Source organism: Protopterus annectens, chromosome 13.part0 (genome assembly GCF_019279795.1).
Source record: "Protopterus annectens isolate FY-2018-M chromosome 13.part0, PAN1.0, whole genome shotgun sequence".
Lineage (NCBI taxonomy): Eukaryota > Metazoa > Chordata > Ceratodontiformes > Protopteridae > Protopterus > Protopterus annectens.
In genome coordinates, this window is record NC_056747.1 from 653,142,751 (window position 1) to 653,157,591 (window position 14,841).

The window sequence follows — 14,841 nt, forward strand, 5'->3', positions numbered from 1 at the left end:
AATTCATAATAGTTTATTGTATTAAACTAGTAGACAATCAGTTATGACAGAGTAAAACTTGACACATGCTAGGTGTATTATATGTCACAGAGTTTATAGATTATAGATATGTCTGCGATTATTGTTTGTCATATGGAAGTGCTGAGTGGAATAACTTACAACGGACAGTATTTACACATGACAGATGTTTTTCACAACATACACTGCTGTAAAAAATACAGCATTATCAATGTACAAATCAATTTTATGTGCCATGTATTTCCAATGATGCCACAGGCCTTTTTAAGGAAAGGCAATCATAAAAACCTTTTTGTATATTCAGACTGTTAACTAGCAATGTTCTTTTTATCTCTTTTTCTGTCTCTTATAAGTTCATAGGTTTATAGGAGATTACTGCTCTAATGGATCGAGAGCCCTTAGAAGTCTAGTCAATTTTACTCAGATTTTACCCAATTTTCTTTCCCTAGGGGGAAGATAAGAAGAGCCAGCAAGAGTGGTTTTGACAATTTTGCAGACTGCCACTGTCCATAAGAGACATGGGCACTACCCCAGGAGTGAATTTGCAATTTTTCATCCATTGGTCCAGATTACACTTGAAGATGGTCAGGGAAGGGGACTGCTTCATGTGAATAGGAAGCCTATTCCAGAGAAGGACAATCTCTGGGACACATATCTGACTCTCCAGCATGATCTATTCATGTCAGAGATTCTTGGAGCAGGTAACTCTCATGTAGTTAGTTTTGCAAATATGCAACATTTCCATCAGGGTTGCATCAGAGACTGCTTTGTAGGTCAGGCATAAATCACCCCTCAGTAATTGGTAGGAAACTGAATACAGTTTTAGGGCTTTTAATTGGCCCGCATATGATATGTTGCTTATACCCTGTATTTTTTTCGTGAGAACCTCTGACAATGCTCCAGCTGTTGCAGGTGCCTGGCTAGGTACATGCCAAAGGGTGTATTGTATTTGATTATTGATCTGATGAAGGCTGAGCACAGTGGTACTGTGATATCATTACAGCTGGATGCTGTGCCCTTACTTGTAAGCTGAGCCACACAGGAAGATTTCCTCACCACCACGACACATGGTGGCCAAACTTCAGATTGCTATCTATCTGAGTGCCAAGATCTGTCACCATGGGGTCCACTCTTAGGGAGTGTTATCAGTGTTGTAATTTGCAGGGGTACTTAATTTCAAAAATGTATTATTATGCATTTATTTGCATTTAGTTTGAGTGCATGGCTCTGACACCAATCATTAGTCTGTGTCAGTCCTTTCTGTATCATATCAACATCATTAGGGGAGTCAGTGATTGCCCCCAACTTGCAGTCATCAGCAGTCTTGGTCAGCCAAAGGCGATCTGCATTTGCCTTGACAACTGAGAAGTATATCCCAGACAGGAAGTGGCCTGGCATTGAGGCCTATGGTGGTCCACTGGTAACTGACCTGTTGCTGGATGTGGATTCCCCACTCTAATAACGTGTACTATCTATGAGCTCATTGGTTATCCATCTGCTTACATAGAGGTTTATACCTAATTTTGTGAGTTTCTCTATAATACCTGAGTTAGTATTGTGACAAATGCCTTGGCCAGGTCAAGGTAGGCAGTATGCACTGTTTTACCTCATCCATGAGCTGGATGACCTTCTCAAAGACATCCGCCACATTAAGCAGCCAGGACCTGTCCTTGGCAGAGCTGAACTGGGCTGAGTGTAGAAGCTTAAGATTTCCTGTGTCATTGTTAATCAGGTCTAAGATTATCCTTTCCATAGCCTTGCATTTGAGGTAAGTCAGACTTATGGGTCACTAGTTTCTTGGGTTAATTCATGGTCCCTCTTTGTGCAAATGGATGACTGTTGCTGTCCTCAACACTACTGGAACAAAGCCTGTTTGGAGACTGTGGCTAAATAGAGATCTGAGTGGGTCCACTAGGTCATGTTTCTAGCTATTTAATAGGCACCCTTGGATTCTGTTAGGGCCCATTGATGCCATATTTCTAGCTTTAGAGAGTGCAGTGATGACCTGTTCTTTTGTGATAGCATACAAAACAATGGTAGGGGGTATTTCATGTGGGGAGTGACCAGAGGTGATGGAGGGGTGACATTTGAGATGAATTTATTGGCCATCATGTTTGTTAGCTCTTCTGAATGATTATAGGTAGTGCCATCTGAAGCCAACTCAGCCCATTGTAGTGTGTTTCTCTTAAGATTTCGGACATAACTGAAAAAATGTTTAGTGGTTATCCTTTGCTTGGGAGGTTATTTTAGTCTCGTATTTAGATTTTGATGACTTGACTATTTTCCTAATTTGCCTGTTGAGACTAATGAGAGATTTTTTTTTCTATGTTGTGCACCTTCCCACTTGCTTCTAGACAGGAATTTCTTCTGTGGTATAATCTGTTTATACCAGGGGTCCACCAGGATGACTTGTTTTTCTGGCTAGACCTGGGTTTAGTTTGGTCAGGTGCTGCCATTTCAATGCATGTGTTTATGTAGTTGTACAGGGCAATTGTCTATACTCTGCATAGGCTTTTGTGTTTTCGAGTTAGGGGGAACTTTAAAATTACCTATACACTCACTTAATAGAAGGTAATTTGTCTAGGAAAAATTATTTAGGGTTTTAGAGTTTGATGGGGGTTGTAACATTACATTTATTTCAAAAGAGACAGATTTATGCTCTGACCTTAGCAATGAGGACATTATGCTGAGGGGGGTGCAATGCTCATCGATGTTTGTGACTTCTATGTCAGAGATATTTGATCTCCAAGTGGGAGTGCAGATTAGCTGTTCCAGAGCATTTGGATTGACAATGTTTAGGAATCTCTGAGCCAACATGTTAGTGGTTTTGTATATTTCCCAGTTTTTGGATGGGTAGTTACAATTGTCCATGAGTAGTGTATCGTGCTGAATGGTAAGTGATTCTAGTAACTTCAGGTATGCAGAGTGTGGATTAACAATGTTTAGGAATCTCTGAGCCAACATGTTAGTGGTTTTGTATATTTCTCAGTTTTTGGATGGGTAGTTAAAATTGTCCATGAGTAGTGTATCGGGCTGAATGGTAAGTGATTCTAGTAACTTCAGGTATGCAGAGTGTGGATTGACAATGTTTAGGAATCTCTGAGCCAACATGTTAGTGGTTTTGTATATTTCTCAGTTTTTGGATGGGTAGTTAAAATTGTCCATGAGTAGTGTGTCGGGCTGAAAGGTAAGTGATTCTAGTAACTTCAGGTATGCAGAGTGCTTTTCATTATTCTCCTCAGGATTCAATACTTTCACTTTTGGGTCTTGTGAGGTCAGCAGATATGTGTGCATTCCCACTATTGGAGATCTATACATGTAATCAATTTCAAGGAGGCCCACCCCTCCTTCGGAACAGGGAATGTATTGGTATGCACTGATTTTTATAAATCATTTGGTGAGCATGCAGCACCCTTCTTGTTTTCCAATCTAATTTAGCCAACACATTTTGAGGCCAGTCAATCACTCCAGAACTGTAAGTTAGGACAGGAATAGCAAATTGGTTTATAGCTTGAATTTTGTTCTTAGATGTCAGTGCTGTTTTCAAGATTAAAGTCTTCTGAAATATTCGTTACTAAATTTTATTCACATTTGTTCATGTTTTATTGTTGATCCTTCATCAATTCCCAAATATTTCTACACTCCATCTTGCTCAGGTTCTTTTATATCACATTCTTGTCCCAAACTGATGTTTTCTTGGTGCTGCAGTTTTCCTGCTTTAAAGTTTGCTTTTGCATATTTATCAAGAACAAATGACATTCTTATATAATCTGAAAAAGTTTTGACAACTTGCAGTTGCACTTTTAGTTCCTCATCTGATGAGCTATACAGTTTTAAATCAACAAAGAGAAGATGAGAAGTCTTTACATTTTGTTGTTTTCTAGGAGCCAAAGTATAGCCGTGACATAAGCTGCTAAGTGGACAGCTTAATGGATTAAGAGCATGACAGAATAGCTGTGGTGACAGAGTCACTCTGGAAAATCCCCCTTTGAATTTTTATCCCTGGGATAATAATTTGTTCTTTATCATGGCCATAGCCGGCCTTGGGCATAGGCCAATTAGGCGTCCATCTAGGGCGCCACTCTAGTATCGGCGCTTTTTGAATAATCTGGATGGTGTAGTTAGACCAGGATGGGGAATGTGCTGGTGTTTGGGGGAGCACTGTGGAGACCTTTTACCTAGGGCACCAGTTTATCAAAGGCCGGTCCTGATCATGGCTTAATTGTAAAGAGGTCTGCCACTATTACATTGTCACTGTAATATATTTGATCAGTGTAGGGTGTATCTTATCTTACACAATTTTAAGCACTCTTTTATAAATGAATGTGGGATATTATCAAATGCTTTTTTTGTAGTCACTTTATGCCATACTTAGATTCTTTCCCTTTTTACAGTTCTCAACTATGACTTTTTTTTAACAACAAATGATCCTTTGTTCCATATGACTTTCTTTTATTGCCCTTTTGTTCTATTGCCATAATTAAGTTCTCTTCAAAATGACTATAAACTCTGTCGGTGTATAGTTTATATGTCAGCGTAAGGCAAGTTATTGGTCTAGAATTTTTAGGGTAGCTTGCAGGTTCACTATTAAGAAGAAGCATTGTTTTTCTTGTTGCTAGCTAGGTTGGTGTCTTTTGCTGGATCACATATAAATAGTTCTTACTCATGGCTAAATCTTTGTGCAAAGATGTTAATACTTTTAACCAGAAGTTAGATACTGCATCTGGGCCTGGGGGGGTTCCAATTAGAGGCTTTTCTTAACTTTGTTTCAATCTCTCTGGCTGTTACTTCATCCCATTTCATATCCTGTACCTTTTAACTTCTTATTTTGTCTTTACTTTTTCTATCCATTTAGCATCTTTGTTATGTTCCACAGGATCTTCATAAATACTCCATAATATATCTATTTCTTCTTTTTTTGCTGGTCTTTCAATTCCTTTTACCTTGTTTCCTAATTCTCTATACAACTTTTTTGGGTCATCAATAAATTGGTTATTTTGTACTTTTCCTTTATATTTATCTGTGTATCTTCTAGGTTTTTCCACCTGTGCTGAGATTTTTAATTTATTTGTGATAGTGCATGATGAGAGATCCTGATCTGTTCTAATACTGTACATTGCTTTAACCACATCTATATTTCTATGTATTTTTGTTGATCTGTTCCCTCTTCTATACTCTTCTAACAATGACACTTATTGTCTTAATTGCTTTATGGTTTTCTCTATTCGATACCTCCATGATGGTATTCTATTTCTTTCCTTCCTTTCTCTCACTACCCTGTGTTCTTGTGGTAACATTTTATCCATTATTAATATAGCTGCACAGTAATGTACCCTGTTTACTTCTGTTATATCGGATGGATCTCTATGGAGAGTCCTAATTACTGTGCAATTGTTTTTATGGAAATGCAAACACCACCTCCTCTCTTTTTTTTTTGTTTTATTTTTTTTCTTTTCAGAGGGTGATCTGAATGTGTAATAGGCATTATAGCCTTGCACTGCTGGAGTGCTTTCCACAGCCTTGAACCATGTCTCAGTAACTGCACAGATGTTAGCATTCTCCAGAGCAAGCTGAGTTTTAATGGAGTGCAGTTTCTTGTTAAGACTCCTAGCAGTGAGCAGTAGTACCTGCAGCTTGGCATTAGATGAATTTATTACATTGGTAGGTCTGTTGGTTTGGCATGGCCTAAAAAAGGCACTATGATGCTGTCTAATGACTTTGCCAGTATTTGAAAGCCTTGCAGCAACAGGTGCAGACCATGTGTGGCAGTGCAGCATGGTCTGTCCATCATGTCATCCCAGGTTGAGAAAAACTGGATTTCCTTGGAATGACACCAGTAGCTATGCCAATTATTGAAGTTAATCATTTTCTGTTTCTATTGTGATTTCATTCATGGTGAATGTAGAGTGCTGCTCGGTGTGAGGCTCATACCTGGCTGCAACGCATATTCAGAGAGGTCCATCATGTCTCTCTTTATAGAATCCAGGGAAGTACATCTCAGGTCATTCACAACAAAATGGACTAGGACTGAGTCATACTGGTACTCATGGTTAAGTGACCTGAGTGCCTGCATGATCTGGTATATCCTGGACCCCTGACAAACTACCGATTGTAACCTTCGCTTTATCCAGCCTGGTGAGAGAGGCATCCACATGTCTGACTGTGGAGTCTTTTATGACCAAGATGTTTGAATGTATGGTGTTTCACTTTTAGGGCTTGCTTGTGGAGACATTGTATATGTATTTTTATGTGTAGTGGTTGGTATTGACTCAGTTTTGTTTGTAAGTGGTTTCTGAGGACAATATATGGGAGAGGCCTCTGAGGTTTTTGTATGTTACTTGTGAGTACCTCTGTGTATGAGGGTTTATGCACTGAGACTTTATTTGGTGAGGGAGATGCTGTGCATGTGCTACAACCTGTTTGTCATTTGATTTATCAGTATGTGAGAGTCGTGTCTCAGTTTTTATATTGTAACTGCATCTCTGTCACACTGTTCGTTTGTTTCAGGATTAAGTGGTTGTCTGTATACATGAGGCAATTACTGCATTGCTTCAACTTGCCCATGTCCACCAGGCTGGCCACAGAAATAGCAGGAAACTGCCTGTCCATGGTTTCATCGTCTTTTTGCTATGGGTTTAACCAGGGAGAAGAGTGGGTAGATTTAACTGGAATGGGGTGAGAGCACACAGACAAAGAATGGATGCTACACTAAGTGTGAACTGCAGCTGTCCAACAAGACAGTACTGCTCTGTGCACAACTTAGAAACCCCCTACAGCAGCAGGGGGACTGGGGAAAGTTGCAGATATAGTTATTTTAAGGGAAATTTTAACTTGAAAACATTTATGTCTATACAGGCACTGTTAACAGCAGCTGCACAGAAAGCAGTTTAGCATAAACACTGGGCTTATATAGAATCAGAAAAAATGAGTTTTAAAACATCAAAGCCTATGGAGCAATCGGGAAGACACACTAAGCTTTCAGCCTTTGCAGCCTCTGACTCAGATAGGTTTGCTACAGCACACGTCTGCCATAAGAGTGCAGTCAGAAACCCCCTCTTAATGTAAAAATGTTGGTTTTAGAGCTCAAGTGCAGGGAGATCACACAGTCTAGATACTACAGCCCTGTACTACTAGCATACACAATGTCATTAAGTATTATGGGTCTGTATTATTTAATTTAAAACTCATTTCATTGAAGCTTAATTAATTGAAACATAGTCACTGAAAGCTCACTTCACTGAAAACACAATTCACTGAAAGCCCATTTCACTGAAACTCATTTCATTGAAAGATATATATGGCCTTTTCCCCACTGTTATGCGATCCTGAAGTTAGTATATAAAGTAAGGGGCGGTGTGGGAGGCGTAGCCCCCCACATATTGTAAATATTTTAAAGCATATAGATGGATACTTACAAGTGTAATGAAAGAATTCTTCCAAAAGACAACATATAACCAATTTATGTGGGGGCTTCACCCCCCACACCCCTCGAATGTGGTGGGCTGTGCCCCCCACACCCCCCTTGCTTTGTATACTAACTCCAGGATCACACAACAGCGGGGAAAAGCCATATATTCCTTTCAACAAAATGAGTTTCAGTGAAGTGAGCTTTCAGTGAATATGTGTCAATGAATTAAGCTTCAATGAAATGAGTTTTCAATGAAATGATATAGACCCAAGTATTACACCTGCACTGGAAACAGTTCAGCTTTGAAATGCTACTAAAGTGCAAGAAATGTAAGAAATAATACAGGATTGTTACGAAATACAATAAGAATAATAAGCAGAGGTGCAAAATTATACTTACTTTCATTGTTTTAGTAACTGATACTTTAGATGCAGAAGAGTCTCTGTATTTCTCAGGTGAAGCAGCCAAACCCACAGCAGCTTGGAGAAATTGAGTTTATTGGTAAGCCATGATTAGGGGACACAGCAACAGGAACAAAAAATGTATCCAAAGCAACTCAGTCATCTGTTCTGGCACAGAACCTGTTGCTTCATCTGTATGTGTTCAGTACCTGACACAGCTGAGCAGGTGGCTTAGTCTCAGCTTAGTGTCCTGCTACTCCAGTTCTGCTAGGATGGTTGCTATGGCAAAAACGTGACATAGCCCAGTCACTGAGGAGGTATTAGGTTCTTGTTTTAGTTGTGCTTCCTGCTTGGATCATCAGGCAGTGCTGTCACTGACACATGAAGGATATCCTTGTCTTAGTGGCAGCTGAAGAGTGACTGAATTGATTTTTGTTGTCATTGAAAGCTGAAAGCTATGAAACCAAGTCAGCTTCATTGCCATCATATACTTAACCTGGATAATATGTGAGCAGTGGGGGAAGAAACAGTTTGTAGTGAGTTGGCATGTTTTTTGTAGTCTGCACCAGATTTTATTACAGAGTAACCAGAATGCAGCACAATTATATCAGACAATAAACCAGTAAATAAACACAGCTATATTCAAGTGAAAGATAAAAGTAAGCTGGAACAAAGTGTACAATGCTTGGCATACAGTGTAATAAAATGGGTGTAAAACTAATAAATTGTCAACTAGTAGAGTGACTGATCACTTTTAGGTAGCAAACTGCAGATGTGTGAATCACATCAATGACAGACCTACTGTACAGTGAGTTTGCATGTTATATTGCAAGGAATTAGTGCCTGAAAGAAAATGTTTGGAATAATTTGCACATCTGTGAAGGTGCACATCATTCCATAGTTGACTGTTCACTATAATGTGATAGCTGTTTACTATGGTGTGACATCAGTGTTATTACACTATATGCTAAGTGCAATAAACATTACAAGGAATGTTTTTGTAGTGCATGGAGTGCTACGACTATGTTCCAAAATCAGGAAAAAGGTGAAACTTATTAAGTGCTTTCCTAGATCTTAATAGCATTTGGATGCTGTATTAAGATTTGTTAAGCACCCTCTAAGTGCTGTTAATTTTGCACTAGGGAAGATGGTGGGGCTGGATTATATGAAATCAGAAAGTGATGGGGCAGTTGCTTAGCATACAGAAAACAGACATCAGTTTATTAAACTTAATAAATATACGTACACTAAAGTAACTAAAGGAGAAACTGCACATTTCAGACTAAGAAAGCCAAATTTACGAGATTAAGGTATAATTATAACAAAAAAGCAATTGTAAAACAAAAAGAAAAAACAACTTTGTACATGATCCTGAAGTATTCCTAGCTACAATGTTTTGATTAGATACTTAAAACTATCTTGTTTCATTGTGTTCTCAAAAGTGGCATAAATGTTTCAATTATCCCATTTGTTTGTAGTCACAGAAATATTGTCTTTCTAAAAGAACTATATTTTACAAAAATTATTGAAGTATTTCCTCTGAAGGGCTGACTATCCGTTATTGCCTTTTTATCATCACAGATATACCTACTAAAGAGAATACCCTGCACATGAACAGAATTACAGCATTCACTGATACGCACGTGGCTGGCTCAGTGATACATGCCTGATGTAATTGCATTCACTGATACTCACGTGGCTGGCTCAGTGATACATGCCTGATGTAATTGCATTCACTGATACTCACGTGGCTGGCTCAGTGATACATGCCTGATGTAATTGCATTCACTGATACTCACGTGGCTGGCTCAGTGATACATGCCTGATGTAATTGCATTCACTGATACTCACGTGGCTGGCTCAGTCATACATGCCTGATGTAATTGTCGGCAATGACTAACAGCTGTTTATTAGTAGACAACGGATGATAATAGTCATTGCTGATGCCACCTCACTGAGGCATTTCTGGCATCTGAACATGTACTGCTGTCTTACTGCCAGCATTTGCCTTGCTAGATTCACATCCTTAAGTCATGGCTCCATGCATTTATCATTATTTGAAGGCTAGAATTTTTGTCTCAAATAGGCTTTTTTTCTAGCTATCCTTTGATGAGTCACATGTAGTTTGTAGAGCTCTTGCAAAGCTTTAGGTATTGTTAAGTTCAGTTTCAAATACTAAAAAAGGGTTAGAAATAGCTAAAATAAACTGTGGTAGTCAAATAGCACAGAAGATCCTGTCATGTGTTGTCACAATCTATAAAACTCCAGACATTGCCAGTCTTTACCTCATTAATTGTTATCTTGTCATTAGGGATGATAAGCCAAGCGTCTCAAATGGAGGAGGCTTTGTAATACTTAAAATGAGTTACCAGATTATTGACTGTGTGGCACAAAGGGATAAATGTGTGACTGTGACACAAAAAACACTTTGATTAGTGTATGATTACTATGTTTTGCTGGGAAGATGATGCTGTGACTGCATTCAATACCTCACCTTCTGGTGGATTCTGAGAATCTGATTATGGGGGGTGTCAACTGGTATATTGAGGGCAGGCATTAGAAATGCAAATCAATGTCTGAGAAACTATGGCTGCCTTGCAACACCCATTGCATATCCTCCCATATAATATGTCATCCATGACACTGGGGACTAGGATAGGGACAACTACAAAGCAATAGTTCTTTGTGGAAAGCATTGTGGTGCTACACTCTTCATCTCCTTTCTCCCTGTCATGTTTGCATACAGCAAACTATCTCATTCCTAATGTCACTGACTAATGGTCCCAAAGTCCAAGGATAAAATGACACAGTGTGTGGAATCTGAGGAATAAGGGGAGTACAAGGAATGTTGGAATTACTTTCCCAAGCAGCCTTAAAAACGAATTCCTCAGAAACCCAGGAGAAAAAAACTGCCCTCAAATACTCAGGACAAAACACATGCAAATCAGGTCAGCCAAATAATACACAGCAGTGCATCTGTAACAGGCATAACATTTTGACTCTTCCGCACTGAACGCGATAGTCAAAATGTTACAATGGCAACAATGCTACCTTGGACATTGTACTCACTAATACTCTTGACAAGTGTGCTGATATCTGTGTCCTAATCAGTGTTCTTAATGACCACAACCCTATCTCCTAATACTGGTCCTTCAAATATCTTGCCCTGTTTTAATTAAAGGGTGCATATTCCTTCCCGAGTCCTGCAGTACTTTGTTCACCTCTTTATTGCAGTCCGTTGATGGCTCACCACTGCATGGTATTACTTGTGTCACTAAAGCCCTTAATTTCTTTGTAAATGTATATCTTGCTATCCAAAACTCAGTTTTCCTGTCAAGAAATGCACAACAAATTTATCAGAAAAGCCATCTTTTCAAAAACTTCAACTTTTATGTATGTTTATAATTTGTTTCTATATCATGCTTTTATTACCCAGTGACTCCAAGGTAATAAAAATCACCACCAAAAGTAAGCAGTCCAACTACAGTAGATATTATGGCCCCATAACCAGTCTTCCAACCCTCATTAAAATTCTGTCATCATTGGCCAGTTTGTAGGCTCTTAACTCAAGAGGCGTACCTTTGCCATGTAGAGCACTGACTCGGACCCAGAATTATTAATACACTGCACTGTTCTAGGCCACTAAACATATTTTACTAATATGGACTATGTTGTTTTCACAGGTCTTCTGGTAATATTTTTAAAGCAGACCTTTTACTAAGAGAGTATCCACAGATCCTCTCTTGACTCTTCCAAACAGGCTTTTTTTGAATGAATAACTAAGTGTATTCTCCAGCTATTTGTGTAACAGATGGATTTGAGTATTTTTAAATTCTTACCTTCTACATCCTGCTTGTCATTTCATTGATGTCCCTGGACATTAATTTTCTTAGAAATATTCTTTCCTATTTCTTCAATATTGACCATTCTATTTTACATTTATTTGTGTATGCCATTGGTCTCTTCTAAAATGTGAGAAAAGCAGTCTACAAATTTGATGAAAGGCAATTTTTTAATTTTTTTTTCATCAGATTGCTTTTGACTGAGTGGTATATTAATGTTTTTGCCGTGTTTTAGTCTGAGATCTTCTAGTAGGGAGTATGAGATAGATACAGATATACAGATATGTAATATATGGGAGTATTGAATTTAGTTGAAGCTAGCTTTTCTCAACATCTGTTTAGGTGACAAAATTTGGTCGACTAAGCAGATGCTTGACAAGTGTGCAAGACTGCACAGTTGTCAGGGTTGGTGAATATGCCCTCTCTGTGATACTATGGAATGTCTGAGTTAGTGTAAGTAATTAGTTGGGGTGTGTGTGGGGGGGGGGGGACCTGCTCTTTTTTTTAGTTTAAGATTTGCATGCACCAGTGCTATTGCTTGCACATGCATAGTAGCTTGCCAATGTTCATATTTTTGGCATTTTGTGATCTTTCAATATGTCTTAGTAGACCAACACACACACACACACATATATATATATATATATATATATATATATATATATAGAGAGAGAGAGAGAGAGACATGTGTGTGTTTGTGTATGGGTACAGCAGCAGCAGTTTTAGTCATTGGTGGATATGATCATAAAGAAATTTTTTTGTATTTTTTTTTCTCCGCATGCTTTTGACTGCGTGGTATGCTAACATTTTTGCTCTGTTTTAGTCAGATCATGTAGTATTGGGGTGATATAATTTGTCCTTTTCACCACTATTATGTAATATCAAAGCTGGTATATTTAAGTAGTGGGGGATATGAAAGGATACAGGGGCTTGCCCCTGCAAAAAAAGATTATTTTGTTGTCACCCCTTGCTTTTGACCATTTGTCTAATCAATGTTTTTAATGTCTTTTCATGCACTTTTGGGTGTCATCTATGAAAAATATATTATATATATTATATATGTCCAAGAATGCAGCGAGCTCATCCATGATAATGTCTCATATTCCAACCCAAATATTTGCCAGTATTTTAACAGACAAAACCTCAACCTATCTATGGGGTTTGTCCTTGATGCAACTGTGACTCCTGTATACAAAGGTGGTCCTATCTGCAGACCCAGGTAATTATACAATCTTGTATGCAAAATCATGGAACATATCATAGCAGAGCTCATTATGCAGATATGGGCAAGCTGATTGTTCTAGCCCTCACTAATGTTTGGCTTTGTGAGGGGCAGGTCTTGCTTCCTGAGCATAATGAATTTGCTTGAAAATGATACATAGGCTACATGCAACAATGTTCCATGAATGCTTACTGATCTTCACCTGGCAAAGTCATTTGACATTATCCTCTACCCTTGCATTATTGAAACAGTAGTCAGACTTACGTAAACCCCTATATAATCTGCTGGATTGTTAACTGGCCATGGCCATCAATTAGATCCCAAGTTATGAAGGTCACTAGTACCCTCTCTGAACATAAAATTGCATGCAATGGGTATCAGTGTTGAAGCCCTATCCTATTTGTAAAATACTTTATAGACATCCAAGATAGTATTCCACTGTGTGGTTGACCAGGTCATCTGATGACTACAAGCTGGGCACTGTTATCCACTCATCCAGTGATAGTAAACTGCTCCAACACAGGCTTGGAATATGCCCGTACCTAGTACACTAAAGATGGTTTCAAGCTAATTGTAAATAGTGCAGCAAAAGCTGTTCGCACCTCATATGTTATAAGTGGTGATAATGTTTATACAGATGTAGTCATAAAAATGGGTACCTATGTGGACCACACTATGTCTTATTTGATAATCATGTTTCCACCATAGTCCAGAACTAAAATTGCATTTGTACATACTAAAAGGGACATTGTATTCAATGACTGGTCTGAAAAGGTAAGAGTACAGTGGTAAAATAACTTCTTTCCATCTTGGAGAGATGCATCTGGAAAATTAACTGTCTTGCCCAGTTAATTTCCAGAGGAATATTCTGAGATCAAAAGAAGTCACAAAAGCCCCCCCCCCGGTCACCTCAGTAATGTGTGCTAATACTAATTTACCCTAACCCCACACTGTATCCTTAAAAAAAAAAACATTCCCATAATGCTGCCACTGTTCAGACAAATTGGAGGCTAGTGTTATGGTGGCAGTTTACCGTAAGCATCAGAAAATATATATGGGTCTACCTGAAAACACTGAAAGTGCACAACGCTGACGACGAGAACACCAACACTGGAAGATCGACAATGGAGAAGACCAACAGTTGAGACTCCCGATGCTGAGAACACCATGTTAAGGTGAGTGTACGATAGGGACGGACGTTCGGGTCAGGGTGTGGGTAAAGTAAGTGCATGATAGTGACGGACATTAGGGTAGGGTGCGGGTCAGGTAAGTGTGCGATAGTGACAGACTTTAGGTTTAGGGGCAGGTTAAGTGAGTTAGGGTTAGGGTGCGGGTGTAAGATAAGTGTGCCATAGTGACGGACTTGAGGGTTAGGGGTGGATTAAGTGGGTTAGGGTTAGGGTGCGGGTAAGGTAAGTGTGCGATAGTGATGGACCTTAGGGTTAGGGTTTGGGTTAAGGTTAGTGCATAGATAGTTGTGTAGGTTTGTAAGGTTTTTGGTGTGCTTGTGTTGTGTGTGTGTTTTTCGGGAAAGGTATTTGTTTTGTTGATTGTCGGAATTTTGGTTTGTCGGGCCTGTGAAGTTTCGTGTTTTTGAACTTTCTTTTTTGTCGTTTTTTTCATGTCGGTTATTTCGTTGTCTGTGTTTTGGCATGTCGGTGTCATCAGGTAGACATATATATATATATATATATATATATATATATATATATATATATATATATATATATATAGTTCCAAGAAAGACTCAGCTCAGTTTTCACTGTGTAATATCTTAAATCTCCTGAAGTGGAGGCCCATATGATGTATGCAAAATATAATACCAGCATTTAACTCAGCTAATAACACGTACTTCAAACAGTTTTGGAAGTTACACATAACTTCTAATAATTTAATGCAACATAGCAAGCATTATTTTATATCCAGGTCGTTGATCCCCCACACTCTCAG

General features: G+C 38.7%; 1 protein-coding gene across 3 annotated transcripts in view; it reads left to right on the forward strand.

Annotated features, from left to right (window-relative positions):
- The window catches only part of TENM1 (teneurin transmembrane protein 1), a 3,721,864-nt gene that overhangs the window by 2,943,058 nt on the left and 763,965 nt on the right, over positions 1–14,841 (forward strand). The gene's annotated exons all lie outside the window — the stretch shown is intronic.